Here is a 15,611-nt window from a genome sequence, read left to right on the forward strand (position 1 = left end):
CTTTTGATCTCCTGATGAAACCTCCCATTGGTCAAACCCAATTGTACTCAAAGGGCAAGAGAGGCTGGCTGATGCTATTAGTAGAGATCAGCTTCTCAGGGCAAAGATTGGATTAGATGATGAGGAGCTGAGAATAATTAGCCCAAGATACCAATCTCTTGCCAAAAATCTGCTACAGGAGCAGACCTTTATGAAATCTCTGTTGATCTTAGCCTTTGCTGCTTACGAATTTATCTGTGGCTACTGAGGGGATGCTCCCAGGATATGGAGATTTAAAAAAAAAAAAGCATAGTATTCCTGATCTTATTTTGATATTGTCAGTCCATGGGAAGACTTCTCAGTGAGGTAGTAATAGAACCAGGAAGGGAAGTGAAATTATCCAGCTCCTAGCCTGCTGTTCAGTTCTCTACCTGAATTCCAGAACTTCCCCTGTTTTTCTTTTGTATGGTTATCCTGGTTTACACAAATGGTGACGCTTCACCTAATGCCAATAAGGGTCTTCTGGCTGAGTGAGATGCCAGTTATAGGGCAGTGCTCAGTAAAACTCCTGCCTCCTCAAGGCATAGAAAATGGGGTGGAGTGGTAATTTTAGAGAGGACGCTGGAAAATTGAAGGTGAAATTGGCAGGTCTGAGATCCATTTTTTTTTTTTTTAACATCTTTATTGGAGTATAGTTGCTTTACAATGGTGTGTTAGTTTCTGCTTTATAACAAAGTGAATCAGCTATACGTATACATATATCCCCATGTCTCTTCCCCCTTGTGTCTCCCTCCCTCCCACCCTCCCTATCCCACCCCTCTAGGTGGTCACAAAGCACCGAGCTGACTGAGATCCATTTTTGGGTGAACTTCACTTCTTTCCTACGGCTCACAAACTGTGTGACAAATAATAACCACTCTGAGAGTGCTTTCTGTGTATCCTTAGATAAAAATAATGTTTGGCAATACATAACATTTTCCCTGAGGTTTAGCTTTGTGATAGCTTCCTCCTTATAAGTATTTTATTTAAATCTTGAGGCAAGAATGACTATACTAAACTTTTTTGTTCAAGTATGGAAAAGACTGGTAATTGTCTTCCAATGTCCATTCTTTCTTTCTTCTTTTTAGTATTAGAAAGCATCCCATAGAATGTTAGAGACAAATCTAGTTTTCCTTAGAGCCAGATATGGCCATGTGATTTCCTTATCATTGGAATATGGACAAAAAAGACATGTGCAAGACATCTGCATAAATTTCCTAAATAAAAACACTTGCCCTCCACTTTCTGCCTTTTCCCTAACTGGGGCCAGGGTGCAGTTGAAGTGCTGGTGAGGCAGTTTTGAACATGTGGACAAAGACCACCTCCCTGGGGGATGGATGATGTCATGGAAGAGAACCACCTGCCCATCTTGGAACCTCCACTTACCACTGGGCTATCATGTGAAGAAATAAATTTCTGTCTTGCTGCAGCCCCTGCTTTTTTGGATCCGTTTATTATAGCAGCTTAGCCTAAACCTTAACTAATAATACATCAGGGCTTATTTCAAAGTCACACATGGCAATTGACTGTTTTGTGCAAATTTGTCTGAGAAGCTCTCCTGTAATCCCTAACTTCCCATCTAAATAAACAGACCAAACAAAATATTTTATTGACCAAACAAAATATTTTATTGACCAAACAAATAAGCAGACCAAACAAAATATTTTATTGAAAATCAGGTTTTGTATTAATTTTATGTGCTTAAATGGAAACTGAAAAATGAAATGAACATATATTTTAATGTGTGTTTTTTGGTGTTATTTCTAGGGTGATTTTCTCATTCATCATGTGTTTTGCTTCCTCTCCTTTTTTTTTTTTTTTTTTAAACTTGACTTTTTTTTTTTTACGTCTTTTTTTTTTTAAGATTTATTGATTGATTGATTGATTGCTATGTTGGGTCTTCGTTTCTGTGCTAGGGCTTTCTCTAGTTGTGGCAAGCAGGGGCCACTCTTCATCGTGGTGCGCGGGCCTCTCACTATCGTGGCCTCTCTTGTTGCGGAGCACAGGCTCCAGACACACAGGCTCAGTAGTTGTGGCTCACAGGCCTAGTTGCTCCGTGGCATGTGGGATCTTCCCAGACCAGGGCTCGAACCCGTGTCCCCTGCATTAGCAGGCAGATTCTCAACCACTGCGCCACCAGGGAAGCCCCACCTCTCCTTTTTTTAAATCACTATTTTCCATACTTACGGTTCCCACACTGGTTGCACACCAGATTGTGTGCAAGATACGACAGAGAAAACACTCATGACTTTATCCTCCTCTTCTTTACAGTTGTTCTCAATTATTCTATGTGAATTGTCAAAGTCAGGAAGTATATTTTCTAATTTACGAAAGAGGGTCGGTTTATACACTGTTGATCTTCATTTTAAACACATTAACTTAGTGAACGTGACTAAAATATAATATGCAATATGACAGAGTAGGAGAAATAAAATTCTTGGGAACTAATAATTTGAACCCCAATACTCATTGTTCAAACACTTATTGAACATATAATGCTGTAAGGATGTGGACTCAGTGTTTCATTAACACTCAAGCCATGGTTTGTAGGAGAAATGCCTTTAATGAATAGAAGGGAAGAGAGTGATTTGCACATTTCTTGTATAAAATGATAAGTGATGGAGTAAAGGCTTCTGTAAAACAGCATCTCAGGAGAGCTCCTGATGCATTCACCCCCAGCCTGTCACTAAAATACCTAGTTGGCTTTGAAAAGGATTTTTAAAAACCACCAAAAATTAGGAGTAACAACTATTGATAGCATTGGAGGAGTTTCTAGTTACTACTAGTTCCATGCAGTCAGAAACAGGGCAAACCTGCCTGACTGGAAATACACAGGAAGCCCTCTGCCCTGCCCCTGCCTGAATATCCATGTGCAAAAAGAATGAAATTGGAATCTTACCTTACACCATAAAAAAAAAAAAAGAACCCTCAAAATGAATCAAAGACCTAAACAGAAGAGCTAAAAAGGTAAAATTCATTGAAGAAACCATTGGAGAAATTCTTTATGACATTGGATTTAACAGTGAGTTGAGGAAGGTATCCAGGGAATGACATGCTGCATCAGAGGTGGTATTATTGCCACAGATAAAGCATTTTAAGTGGGGATAGAGACATGAGGCAGCAAAGCCCTTGGGCATTAGAGTTTCCTGAATGGATGTTCAGTGTCAGAGAACTGGATCATGGGGCTGGTGGTAGTAGGGGCAGGGAGTGGAGACTTCACTTCAGCCAGGTGGTTCCCTGTATTAGACCCACTCTCACCATCTACGGGTGTATAGGACTCTTGATTTCACTCTCTATCTACTTGGACAAATTTCTTTCTCAGTACTAAGCCTAGATACTGTCCTTGTCCAAGTCCCAAGACTGGATAGATTTTTCCTTTTGTGCAGCTATATTGTGGGGAGGAAACACTTGATAAATTCTCCAAGAACTAAAGAGAAAAATGACTTAAGATAAAAATAAAGAGAAAGAGCACAATAGATAAAGAAGAAAAAATGACAGTGATTCAAGCTAAGAATTATGGATGTTTCTGATGAAGGGAAAAAAAACAATTGAAACAAAAGAAACGAGAATTAAAAACATAAGTCTATAGAACTTTCTTAAAGTGAAAAAACTGATTACAAATCTCAAAAGAATCACAATATTCTAAATTTTAAAAAACCTGTGAAAGAGGTTTGCTCTTAAACATATCCTAGCAATAACTTTTGAATTATGAAGATAAAGAAAAAAATCCTGTATGTATCCTGACAGAAGCGTAATAGAATTTCAAACAGGACATTTTCTATAGTGTGTTGGTTTGGATCTTCCAAGAAGCAGACTCCAAGATGGAATTAGATGTGGAAAGGATTTACTGGGGGAAATGACTGTAAGAAGAAAAGGGCAGGGAGCCAGAGGAGGTAGGGAGAGCCTTCAGACTGTGATGCTGGTCTGACCTCTTTGTAGGAGGGAGGGAAGAGAAGTGGGCTGGAGAAGAAGAGTCCCAGACTGCAGTGCCATGTTAAGAAAACTTCTGGCAGGCCAATGAGAAGCCCTCCAGCCAAAATTGCCTATCAGCAGAGTCCTTCACAAGACTTTCATTAACATCCCTGCCATGCTTGTCATTCATTGGCTGGGAACAGCCTACAGGGTGCATGGCCTCAGTGTTAACACTGTGATAGACTCAGAGCAGCACCTGAGGCTGTCAGTCACTTGCACTCACTGAAGGGGGAGATGGGACTGATGCACATTTTCAGGGCCACCGAATGCAATCAGCCACAACCCTACACCTGAGGACCATAGATGATAAGTAACAACAATCTAAAAGTTTATTAGGCACATGTAAGCAGGATTTAGTAAAGACAACAAAAGGAGTCTAGAGACTTCTACCGCAACCAGGCTCTAGAAGAGAAGGGTACAATTTGAAATTGAAAGTTGAAATCACTCATTGATCCATGGGCTGCCTAATGGATGTTAAATTAGCAGGCATGAAAACAACATGAATCGCGTCGAACACCTCCACCAAAGCTCTTGGGGTGACCAGGCGCATTGTCAATGAGCAGTCATATTTTGAAAGGAATCTTTTTTTCTGAGAAGTAGGTGTTTATTATAGTGGGCTTAAAATATTCAGTAAACCCTGGCTTTGTTGTTCCTGTGTTGCTGAGCACAAGCAGAGTAGACTTAGCATAATTCTTAAGGGCCCTAGGAATTTTGAAGTGGTTAATAAACATTAGCTTCAACTTCAAGTCACCAGCTGCAAGGGAGTTGGAGTGTCCTTTGAAGCTTTGAAGTCAGGCATTGACTTCTCCTCTCTAGCTATGAAAGTCCTAGATGACAACTTCTTCCAATAGAAGGCTGTTTCATCTACACTGAAAATCTGTTGATAATGTGTAGCCACCTTCATTCATTATCTTAGGTAGATCTTCTGGATAACTTGCTGCAGATTCTACATCAGCACTTGCTGCTTCACCTTGCACTTTGATGTTATAGAGACAGCTTCTGTCCTTAAACCTCATGAACCAAACTCTGCTAGCTTCAAACTTTTCTTCTGCAGATGCTTCACCTCTGTCAGTCTTCATAGAATTGAAGAGAGTTAGGGCCTTGCCCTGGATTGGGCTTTGGCTTGAGGGAATGTTGTGATCTTCTTTCCAGACCACTAAAACTTTCTCCATGTCAGCAATCAGGCTATTTCACTTTCTTATCATCATGTGTTCACTGGATTAGTACTTTTAATTTCCTTCAAGAACTTTTTCTTTGCATTCAGAACTGGCTGTTTGGTGTAAGAGGTCTGGCTTTTGGCCTGTCTTGGCTTTCGACATGCTTTCTTCACTAGGCTTAATCATTTCTAGCTTTTGATTTAAAGTGAGAGATGTGCAATTCTTCCTTTCACTTGAACACTTAGAGGCCATTGTAGGGTTACTAATTGGCCTAATTTCAATATTGTTGTGTCTCAGGGAATTGGAAGGCCTGAGGGGCGGGAGAGAGATAGGGGAATGGCTAGTCAGTGGGGTGGTCAGAAGACACAACATTTATTGGTTAAGTTCACCTTCTTATGTGTATGTGGTTCTTGGTGCCCCCAAACAATTAACAATAGTAACATCAAAGGCAACTGATCACAGATCACCATAGCAAATATAATAATAATGAAAAATTTGAAATATTGAGAGAATTACCAAAATGTGACATAGAGACACAAAGTGAGCAAATACTGTTGGGAAAATGACACCAATAGATTTGCTTGATGCAAGGTTGCCACAAAAATTCAATCTGTAAAAAATACAGTATCTGTGAAGTGTAATAAAGCAAAGTTCAATAAAACAAGGTATGCTTGTAGTCTTTTACTCCAACATAATATTCATTTTTCAAAAGGATTCACATTTTTTCCCTAGCAGTTCATTTGTTAAATTTGCAAAGTAACAGGTATAATTACAAACACTCATGGACTAAAACACCCAGAGAGTGACAATAAGTTTTAAGCTAATGTTGCCTGCATAGTCTTGGATTTTAATAAGTAATAGCTCTTGATCACTATCAATAATAAAATCTTACTATTACGCTTAGCTTTATAGTACTATGTATTTTTATTGTGGTGAGATATACATGTTATCTTTATCTTTTTAACCATTTGTAAGTGTATAATTCGTGGCATTAAATATATCCACAGTGTTATGTAACCATAACCATTATCTATACTTAGAACTTTTCATCATCCCTAGCAAAGCTTTGTACCCAGTAAACAATACCTCTTTTCCCCCTCACCCCAGCCCCTGGTAACCTCTAATCTATTTTCTGTCTCTGTGTATTTGCCTCTTCCAGGTACCTCATATAACTTCATACCATCATACAATATTTATCTTTTTGTGTCTGACTTATTTCACTAAGCATGATGTTTTCCAAGTCCATTCATGTTGTAGCATACATCAAAATTTCAATCCTTTCTATGACAGTAATATTCCATTGTATGTATATACCATGTTTTGTTTATATATTCATCTGTTGATGGACATTTGGGTTTTTTCCACCTTTTGGCTATTGTGAATAATGTTGCTACAAACACTGGTATATGAATGTCTTTTTGATTCCCTGTTTTCTATTTTTATGGATATATACTTAGGAGTGGAATTTACTTGGTCATATGGTAGTTCTATATCTACTCTTTTGAGAAACCACCAAAATGTTTTCTACAGAGCATCATTTTACATTCGCTCCAGCAATGCATGAGGGTTCCAATTTCTCCACATCCTTGTCCACACTTCTTGTTTTTCATTTTTGTTTTTGATTTTTATTATAGTTATCCTAGCAGGTATGAAGTAGTGTCTTATTTTGGTTTTGATTTGCATTTCCCTAATGCCAAATGATGTTAAGCACCTTTTTAAGCTTATTGGCCTTTGTCTATCTTCTTTGGAGAAATGTCTATTCATGTCATTTGACTATTTTTGAATTGGGTTGTTTGTTTCTTGTTGTTGAGTTCTTTATATATTCTGGATATTAATCCTTAATCAGATATATAATTTTCAAATATCCTCATTCTGCAGGTTGTCTTTTTACTATCTTGATAGTATCCTTTGATGTACAAAAGTACTTAATTTGTTGAAGTTCAGTTTATTTTTCTTCTGTTGCCTGTGCTTTTGTTGTCATATCCATAAAGGCATTGCCAAACCCAACGTTATAAAGACTTTCTCCAGTGCTTTCTTCTATAAGTTTTATATTTTTAGCTCTTATGTTTACGTCTTTGATCCATTTTGAGTTTATTTTTGTATGTGGTGTAAGGTAAGGTTCCAATTTCATTCTTTTACATGTGGATATCCAGTTTTCCCAGCACCATTTGTTGAAAAGGCTGTTCTTTCCTATTGAATAGTCTTGGCACTCTTGTTGAAGTGATGGTTCAACCATTATGATGGTTTATTTCTGGGCTCTCTATTTTATTCTATTCTATTGGTCTATATGTCTATCGTTATGCCAGTACCACACTGTTCTAATCACTTTAGCTATGTAGTAAGTTTCAAAAGTGAGAAGTGTGAGTCCACCAGCTTTTTCTTTTTCAAGATTATTTTGGGTATTTGGGGCCATTTGCAATTTAATATAAATTTGAGGACTGGCTTTTCCATTTCTGTGAAATAGGCTGTTGGAAGTTTAATAGGGATTGCATTGTATGTATATCACTTTGGGTGACCTTGACATTTTAACAATTTTAAATTTTCCTATTCATGAACATGGAATGTCTTTCCATTTATGTAGGTCTTCTTTAATTTCTTTCATCAGTGTTTTGTAATTTTCAGCACACAAGTCTTTCACCTCCTTGGTTAGATTTATTCCTAAGTATTTAATTCTTTTAGGTGCTATTGTAAATGGAATTACTTTCCTAATTTCATTTTCTGATTATTCATTGCTAGTGTATAGAAACACAACTGATCTTTGTGAGTTGATCTTATATCCTGCAATTTTGCTAAATTTATTTATTTATTTTTTTAACTCTAATAACTTTCTTGTAAATTCTTTGGGATTTTCTATATATAGGATTATGTCTTCTGCAAAAAGAGATAGGTTTATCTCTTCCTTTCCAATTTGCATTTCTTTTCTTTCTTTTTCTTGTCTAATAGCTCTGACTAGAGTTTCCAGTACAATGTTGAATAGCTGCAATGAAAGCAGGCATCCTTGTCTTGTTCCTGATCTCAGGGAGGAGAGCTTTCAGGTTTTCACCATTGAATATGATGTTAGCTGTGGGTTTTTCATAAATACTCTTTATCATGTTGAGGATTTTTCCCCTTTATTCCTAGTTTTCTGAGACCTTTTATTAAATAAAGGGTATTGAATTCTATCAAATGCCTTTTCTGCATCATTTGAGATGATCATGTAGGTTTTTTTCTTTGTTCTATTCATGTTCTATTCCTTTGTTCTATTACATCAACGGATTTTCGTATGTTGAAATAGCCCTGCATTCTTGGGATAAATCCCACTTGGTCATGGTGAATAATCCTTTTAATACTCTGTTGGATTTTGTTTGCTAATATTTTGTTGACTATTTTGCATCTATATTCATAAAGATAGTGGTCTGTCATTTTCTTTTCTTGTGATGTCTTTATCTGGCTTTGTTATCAAAATAATGCTTTTATAAAGTGTTTCCTCCTTTTCAAGTTTTTGGAAGGGTTAAGAAGGATTGGTTTCAATTCCTCTTTAAATATTTGGGAGAATTCACTGGTGAAGCCATCTGGTTCAGCACTTTTGTTTGGGGGGAGGTTTTTGGTTATTTATTCAATCTCTATTTTCTATTTCTTTTTGAGTCAGTTTAGGTAATTTGTGCATTTTGAAGAATTTGTCATTTCTTTCAGGTTAACTACCTTTGTATTATTCTGTTATAATCCTTTTTACCTCTGTAAGATGGATAGTAATGTCCCCACTTTCGTTTCTGATTTTAGTTATTTGCATCTTCTCTTTTTTCCTTTGTAATTCTAGCTAAAGGTTTGTAAATTTTGTCAATCTTTTCTAAGAACCAACTTTTGGTTCCATTGATTTTCTTTATTGTTTTCCTATTCTCTCTTTTGTTTACCTCCACTCTGATCTTTATTATTTCCTATCTTCAGGTTTAGTTTGCTCTTATTTTTGTAATCCCTTAAGGTATAAAGTTAGGTTATGGATTTGAGATTTTTCTTCTTTTTAAATGTAAACATTTGTAGCTATAAATTTCCCTCTGAGCATTGTCTCATTGATTGCCATAAGTTTTGGTACATTGTATTTCTGTTTTCACTTAACTCTAAGTATTTTCTAATTTCCCTTTGGATTTATTTTTTGACTCATTAGTTGTTTGAGAGTGTGTTATTAATTTCCACATATTTGTGAATTTTTTAGTATTCCTTCTGTTATTGATTTCTAATTTCACCCCGCTGTGTTCAGAAAAGATGCTTTGTATAATATCTATCTTTTAAAGCAATTGAAACTTGTTTTCTGGCCTAACATTTGGTCTGTCCATGGAGCAGTCTCAGGTGTGCTTGAGACTGATGTTGTTTGGATGGAGTATTGTGTATATGTCTGTTAAACCTAGTTGGTTTATTGTGTTGTTCAAGTCTTCTGTTTCCTTACTTATCATCTCTCTGGTTGATCTATCCATTATCGAAAGTAGGGTACTGAAGTCTTCAACTATTATTGTAGAACTGTCTAGTTCTCCCTTCAATTCTGTCAATTTTTGCTTTATGTATTTTGAGAATATGTTATAGATGTGTGAATGTTTATAATTATTGTATCTTCTTGCTGTAGAAAACCTTTTACTAATATAAGATCCATTTTTGTCTCTTGTAAACTTTTTTGATTTAAAGTCTATTTGTCTGGTATTGGTATAGCTGCTTCAGCTCTCTTTTGGTTACTATTGGCATGGAATATCTTTTTTCCTCCTTTCACTTTCAACCTGTAAAGTGAGTCTCTTGTAGATAGCATATAGATAAATCATGTTTAAAAAAATCCATTCTGCTAATCTCTGTCTTTCTGTTGGAGAGTTTCATTCTTTTACATTTAAAGTAATTACTTATAAGAAGGGGTTTTCTTTTGCCATTTTGCTATTTGTTTTCTATATGCCTTAAATTTTTTTTTCATTTCCCCCATTACTGCCTTCTTTTGTGTTTAATTGAGTTTTTAAAATTAATTAATTAATTTATTTATTTATTTTTGGCTGTGTTGGGTCTTCGTTGCTGCATGAGGGCTTCCTCTAGTTGCAGTGAGTGGGGGCTACTCTTTGTTGAGGTAAGCGAGCTTCTCCTTGCAGTGGCTTCCCTTGTTGCGGAGCACGGGCTCTAGGTGCACAGGCTTCATTAGTTGTGGCACACAGGCTCTAGAGCACAGGCTCAGTAGTTGTGGAGCATGGGCTTAGTTGCTCTGTGGCATGTAGGTTCTTTCTGGACCAGGGCTCAAACCCGTGTCCCCTGCATTGGCAGGTGGATTCTTAACCACTGTGCCACCAGGGAAGCCCTTTTAATTGATTTTTGTATGAAACATTTTATTCCTTTCTCATGTATTTATGTATATAAGTTATAGATATTGTCTTTGTGGTTTCCATAGGGATTACACTTAACATTCGAAAGTTATGGCAATCCAATTTGAATTTATAACCACTTAACTTCAATAACATATGAAGACTCTGTTCCTATACAGCTTGATTCTCCTCCCCCCACATTTCTATTATTGATGTCACATCTTTATACATTGTGTGTTCAATAATGTAAATTAAATTTTTTACGTATTTATTTTTTGAATCACATAGAAAATAAAAAGTGGAGTTACAAACCAAAATTACAATAATACCTGCTTTTGTAATTACCCATGTATTTACTTTTACCAGAGATCTTAATTTCTTCAAATGACCTTGAGTTACTGCCTAGTGTCCTTTCATCTTAACCTGGTTTCCTGTTAGCATTTCTTACAGGGCAGATATAATGGTAACATACTCCTTCAGCTTTTGTTTATCTGGGAATGTCTTATTTCTTCCTCACTTTTTTTTTTTTTAAATTTTATTTATTTATTTATTTATTTATTAATGGCTGTGTTGGGTCTTCGTTTCTGTGCGAGGGCTTCCTGTAGTTGCGGCGAGTGGGGGCCACTCTTCATCGCGGTGCGCGGGCCTCTCACTATCACGGCCTCTCTTGTTGCAGAGCACAGGCTCCAGACGCGCAGGCTCAGTAATTGTGGCTCACGGGTCTAGTTGCTCCGCGGCATGTGGGATCTTCCCAGACCAGGGCTCGAACCCATGTCCCCTGCATTGGCAGGCAGATTCTCAACCACTGCACCACCAGGGAAGCCCCTCTTCCTCACTTTTGATGGACAATTTTGCTTGATATAGAATTATAGGCTGACAGTTTTTTTCTTTCAATACTTTGAATATGTCAACCTACTGCTTTCTAGTCTCCAAGCTTTCTGATGAGAAGTCAGCTGATAGTCCTATTGGAAATCTCTTGAATGTGACAAATCACTTCTTTCTTCTCTTGCAAGATTCTCTCTTTGTCCTTGGCTGTTGACAGTTTGATTATAATATGACTTGGTGTGGATTTCTTTGAGTTTATCCTGGAATCTGTTGAGCTTGTTAGATTTGTAGATTTATATCTTGCAAAAGATTGGAAGAGTTTTTGTACATTATTTCTTCAAATAATCTCTTTGCCCCTTTCCCTCTCTTCTCTTTTTGAGACTCTCACAATCTGTATGTTGGTCTTCTTTTTTTTCTTTTTTTTTTTAACATCTTTATTGGAGTATAATTGCTTTACAATGGTGTGTTAGTTTCTGCTTTATAACAAAGTGAATCAGCTATACATATACATATATCCCCAAATCTCTTCCCTCTTGCATCTCCCTCCCTCCCACCCTCCCTATCCCACCCCTCTACTGTTCTCCATAGTGGCTGTATCAATTTACATTCCCATATGTTGGTCTTCTTGATGGTATCCCACAGGGCTCTTAGTCCCTGTTCATTTTTCTTCTTCTTCTTTTTTTTTTTTCTTCTTCTTGTTATTCAGACTGGATAATCTCATTTGACCTATCTTCAGTTTCATTGATTCTTTCTTCTTCTTGGTTAAAAACTGCTCTTGAGCTCCTTGATTGAAGTTTTATTTTAGTTATTGTACTGTCAACTTCAAATTTTCTATTTGGTGCTTTTTTTAGAATTTCTATCTCTTTATTGATATTATCTATTTGATGAGATATCATCCCCATACTTTCCTTTAGGTCTTCAGACATGCTTTCCTTTGGTTCTTTTAACATATTTAAAATAGCTAATTTTAAGTCTTTGTCTCATAAGGCCAAAGTTTAAAAGTCCTTAGGAACATTTTCTATTGACTATTTTTTCTGCTGTGTATGGGCATACTTTCTTGTTTCTTTTCATTTCTCATAATTTTCTTTTGTTGGAAACATTTTAAATAATGTGACAACTCTGAAAAAAAATATTTTCCTGCTTCTTCAGGGTTTGTTGTTGTCATTTGTTTGCTGAAAGACTTTTCTGAACTAATTCAGTAAAGTCTGTATTCTTTGCTATAGTAGCCACTGATGTCTATGTTCAGTTAGTTTATTGGTCAGCTAATGGTTAGACAGAGGTTTCCTTAAATACCTAGAATCAGTAAGTTTCCCAGTTTTTGCCAAGGGGTCCTCTGTATGTGTTGAGGCACCCCTTCAACACATCCAGGCAGTTGACAATTCTGCCATAGTCTTCACATCTGCCTTGAGCAGTGCCTCAAGATTAGCTAGATGTGAGAGTTTAGGGCCTTCTCAGTTCTTTTCTGAGCATGTGTACAGCCTTAGTCATGTGCATAGCTGTATACATGCATGTAGCCTTCTAGATTTTTGGAATATGTCGGAGCTTTTCAAAGCCCCCTATAGATATCTAATTCCTGAATTTTTCCCTTTAAGCTTTCTGTTGAGCTTAATGTTTGTCTCGAATGTTTGCCCACTGCAGGCAGTTGCAATGTTAAACAATTGCCTATGATTGTTTTCAACCAGTACCCCTGGGGAAAGACTGTTTGCACTGAGTCAACTCTGAATCTGGTCAATAAAGACAGCCATGAGAGTAGCATCTTCCAGGGAATCACCAGATAGTTCAAATAATGACAGTTCTCTCAGAATGAGGCTTTAAAGGAATTTAACACTTTCATGCCTCATTGAGTGCCTGCCAGACTGCTGGTTTTCACCACTATACCAGGCTGTTGATTTTTAAGTCTACTGCAGAACTGAGGAGAGGAAAATGAGAATAAAGCAAGTTAAAATGCCATAAAGCTCACTGATTTTTTATAGAGATTTGTCTATTTTTCTTGAACAAACACTCCATTAATTGCTGCAAGATTTTGGTTACTTTCTTGAGTTCTGAAATAATTAATTCTGACAATGTTTCCAGTGTTCACATTGGTTTCATGGAGGAGAAGATTTTCAGTGATCCTGGCTCTGCCTTCCTTCTGGATATCTGGTTTTTGACTCTTGATCAATTTATGATGTGCTGATTCAGGTCTGAAATTTTCCCTGGAGACCCCTAGGGTTAGTTTCTTTACTGATGGTTTACAACTGGATTTATGGGTCTGACTAACCTGGCTTGATTATTTAAAGAGCCTCCCTAAGAGATTCTCCTTTGAGCTTTCTGTAAACAAGATTCCTTTCACAGACCTTGGTGGTTCAAGCTGGTGACATAGCATGGCTCACTCATGCAAATAAGGGCCCTTGGGTAGCTTGCACATGGGATGTCTCTCTGACTTCCAATGCTTGCCTGTATTCTCTTTCTCTTGCTGCACCATACTATTTTCCTTTAAATAAAAGCTTAGATGAAAATACCCTGTGAAAGCTGGTGAATCCTTTCAAATAACCAAACTGGGGAAATCTTTGCAATGGTATGTACATAAACAATATAATAGCATGCAGCTGCAGAAAAGAATGTGAAAGATATCTGTGGACTGATATGGAAAGACATCCAGGATATATTGTTAAATGAAAATGCAAGGTGCAGAATTGCATATTTAGTATACTATTTTTTTAAGTAGGAAAGAGGAGAAATACAAAGGTATATAATTGTATTTGCTTGATTTGCATAAGGAAATACTGAAAGAATACAAAAAACGATGAAAATTGTTAACTGTGGAAGTAGTGGAAGCAAGATACAAATTTTCCTATTGTTTCAGTTTTTGAAACTTATGAATATATTACCCATTCAAAAAAATTAAAATTTCAAAGTAAATGAAGAAAAAAGGAAAATAAAAATTAGGTCATGTGACCCAAGGGTGATAATAAAGTGTTACAGAGGTTTATAATAAATACCAAGAAAAAAGAAGATGGAAAAATAATAGACATGCCAAAGAATAAGCATAAATAACAAAAGTAAATAGCGACACAAGATACCAAGGAGAAGTTTCCCTTGGGTAGCATATAAAAGGCTTGAATTATTGTTTAGCTTAGGATTTCTGAAGGGCAGCACTGATGACATTTTGGGTGGGGTACTTCTTTGTTGGAGGAGGCTGTCCTGTGCATTGTAGGACATCTAGCAATATCCTGGCCTCCACTTACTAGGTACCAGTAGCACCACCCCTGCAACATTGTGACAACAAAATATGTCTCTAAACATTGCCACATATCCAGAGAAGGGGGCACCAAAAGTGATTCTCCCCAGCTGAGCATCACTGCTTTAGCTGATCTGAAGAGTGAGTAGATTTTCTGAGCAACTCATTAAAACTTTTTTTTCTTTTTAATTTTCTAGTGACGTTTTTCCGGCAACTGATCTGTGTCCCAGAACTACTCTTTCACTGAGATGTCAAATATTTCATATAAGAGTATTTTCTAGCTCTTTAAAAATTATTAACATAAGCATGACTCAACCAGTATGTTATTTTGCAACTTCTTTTGAGTGACATTAATGATTTATCAGAAATATTTTCCCTTTAATAAGATATTTAAATTGTTCAACCATTTGATGTGGTTTTATTACTTTGAAACTTTTTGTCTGGTAGCCAATCTCTATTTCTTTAATGATATTGGAGAAATGGAATTAAATAATCAGATCCACGTATACACTTTTCAGTGGAGTTTTTAATTTAAAATTGAGGGGAGGGACACCTCTAGTAGTTTTGTTACTGAGTCCTTTTCTTTTCCTTCCTTTTCTTTCCATTTCCTTTCTTCTCTTTCCTTTGTTTTTTAACCTTTCCTTGGGAGTCTGGAATCCATCAAAATCCTTCAAGAAATTGTCCAGGGAGTGGTAAGGCCAATAATTAATTAGCTCCATATCTGTGGCAATCCCCATCTGGCAATGACCTACACCCAGAGGGCCCTGCTAGCTCAGTAGCTCACAATTCTGACAGTCTGACTGGTGGTAGGTCCTGTAGAGGGAAACGAAAGGAGCGTCTCCTCCCTCAGCTCTACCCAGAATCTTCTGAGAGTGATGCATGTGGTCATAATTATTTTTAAATATGATTGTTCCATTTCTGAAGAAAGCAAACCAAACCTGTAATCAAGAGACTGGTCCACAGATTACAGCACAACCATCTGCATGAGCTTGGTGTTAAATCTCCTTTCTCCTCCCTGTCTTGTTCCGGAGGTTTTTTTGTTAATGTGATTAATTTCAGTTCGAGGAACTGGGAAGATCACATTTCCCAGGAGAATCACTTTCGTTTACCCTGTCT

The 15,611-nt window shown here is 36.8% G+C and overlaps 1 protein-coding gene and 1 long non-coding RNA gene across 3 annotated transcripts in view; one reads left to right on the forward strand and one right to left on the reverse strand.

Moving 5' to 3' along the window:
* The window catches only part of LVRN (laeverin), a 164,618-nt gene that overhangs the window by 67,594 nt on the left and 81,413 nt on the right, over positions 1–15,611 (forward strand). The gene's annotated exons all lie outside the window — the stretch shown is intronic.
* On the reverse strand, positions 640–15,611 carry LOC309622595. Its single transcript, XR_014241012.1, has 2 exons — positions 2,170–15,611; positions 640–1,818 (listed from the first exon to the last, which is right to left on the reverse strand). It is a non-coding gene; the product is annotated as an uncharacterized lncRNA (long non-coding RNA).

Source organism: Balaenoptera borealis (genome assembly GCF_965194805.1).
Source record: "Balaenoptera borealis genome assembly, chromosome: 2".
In the NCBI taxonomy this organism is placed as follows: Eukaryota; Metazoa; Chordata; class Mammalia; order Artiodactyla; family Balaenopteridae; genus Balaenoptera; species Balaenoptera borealis.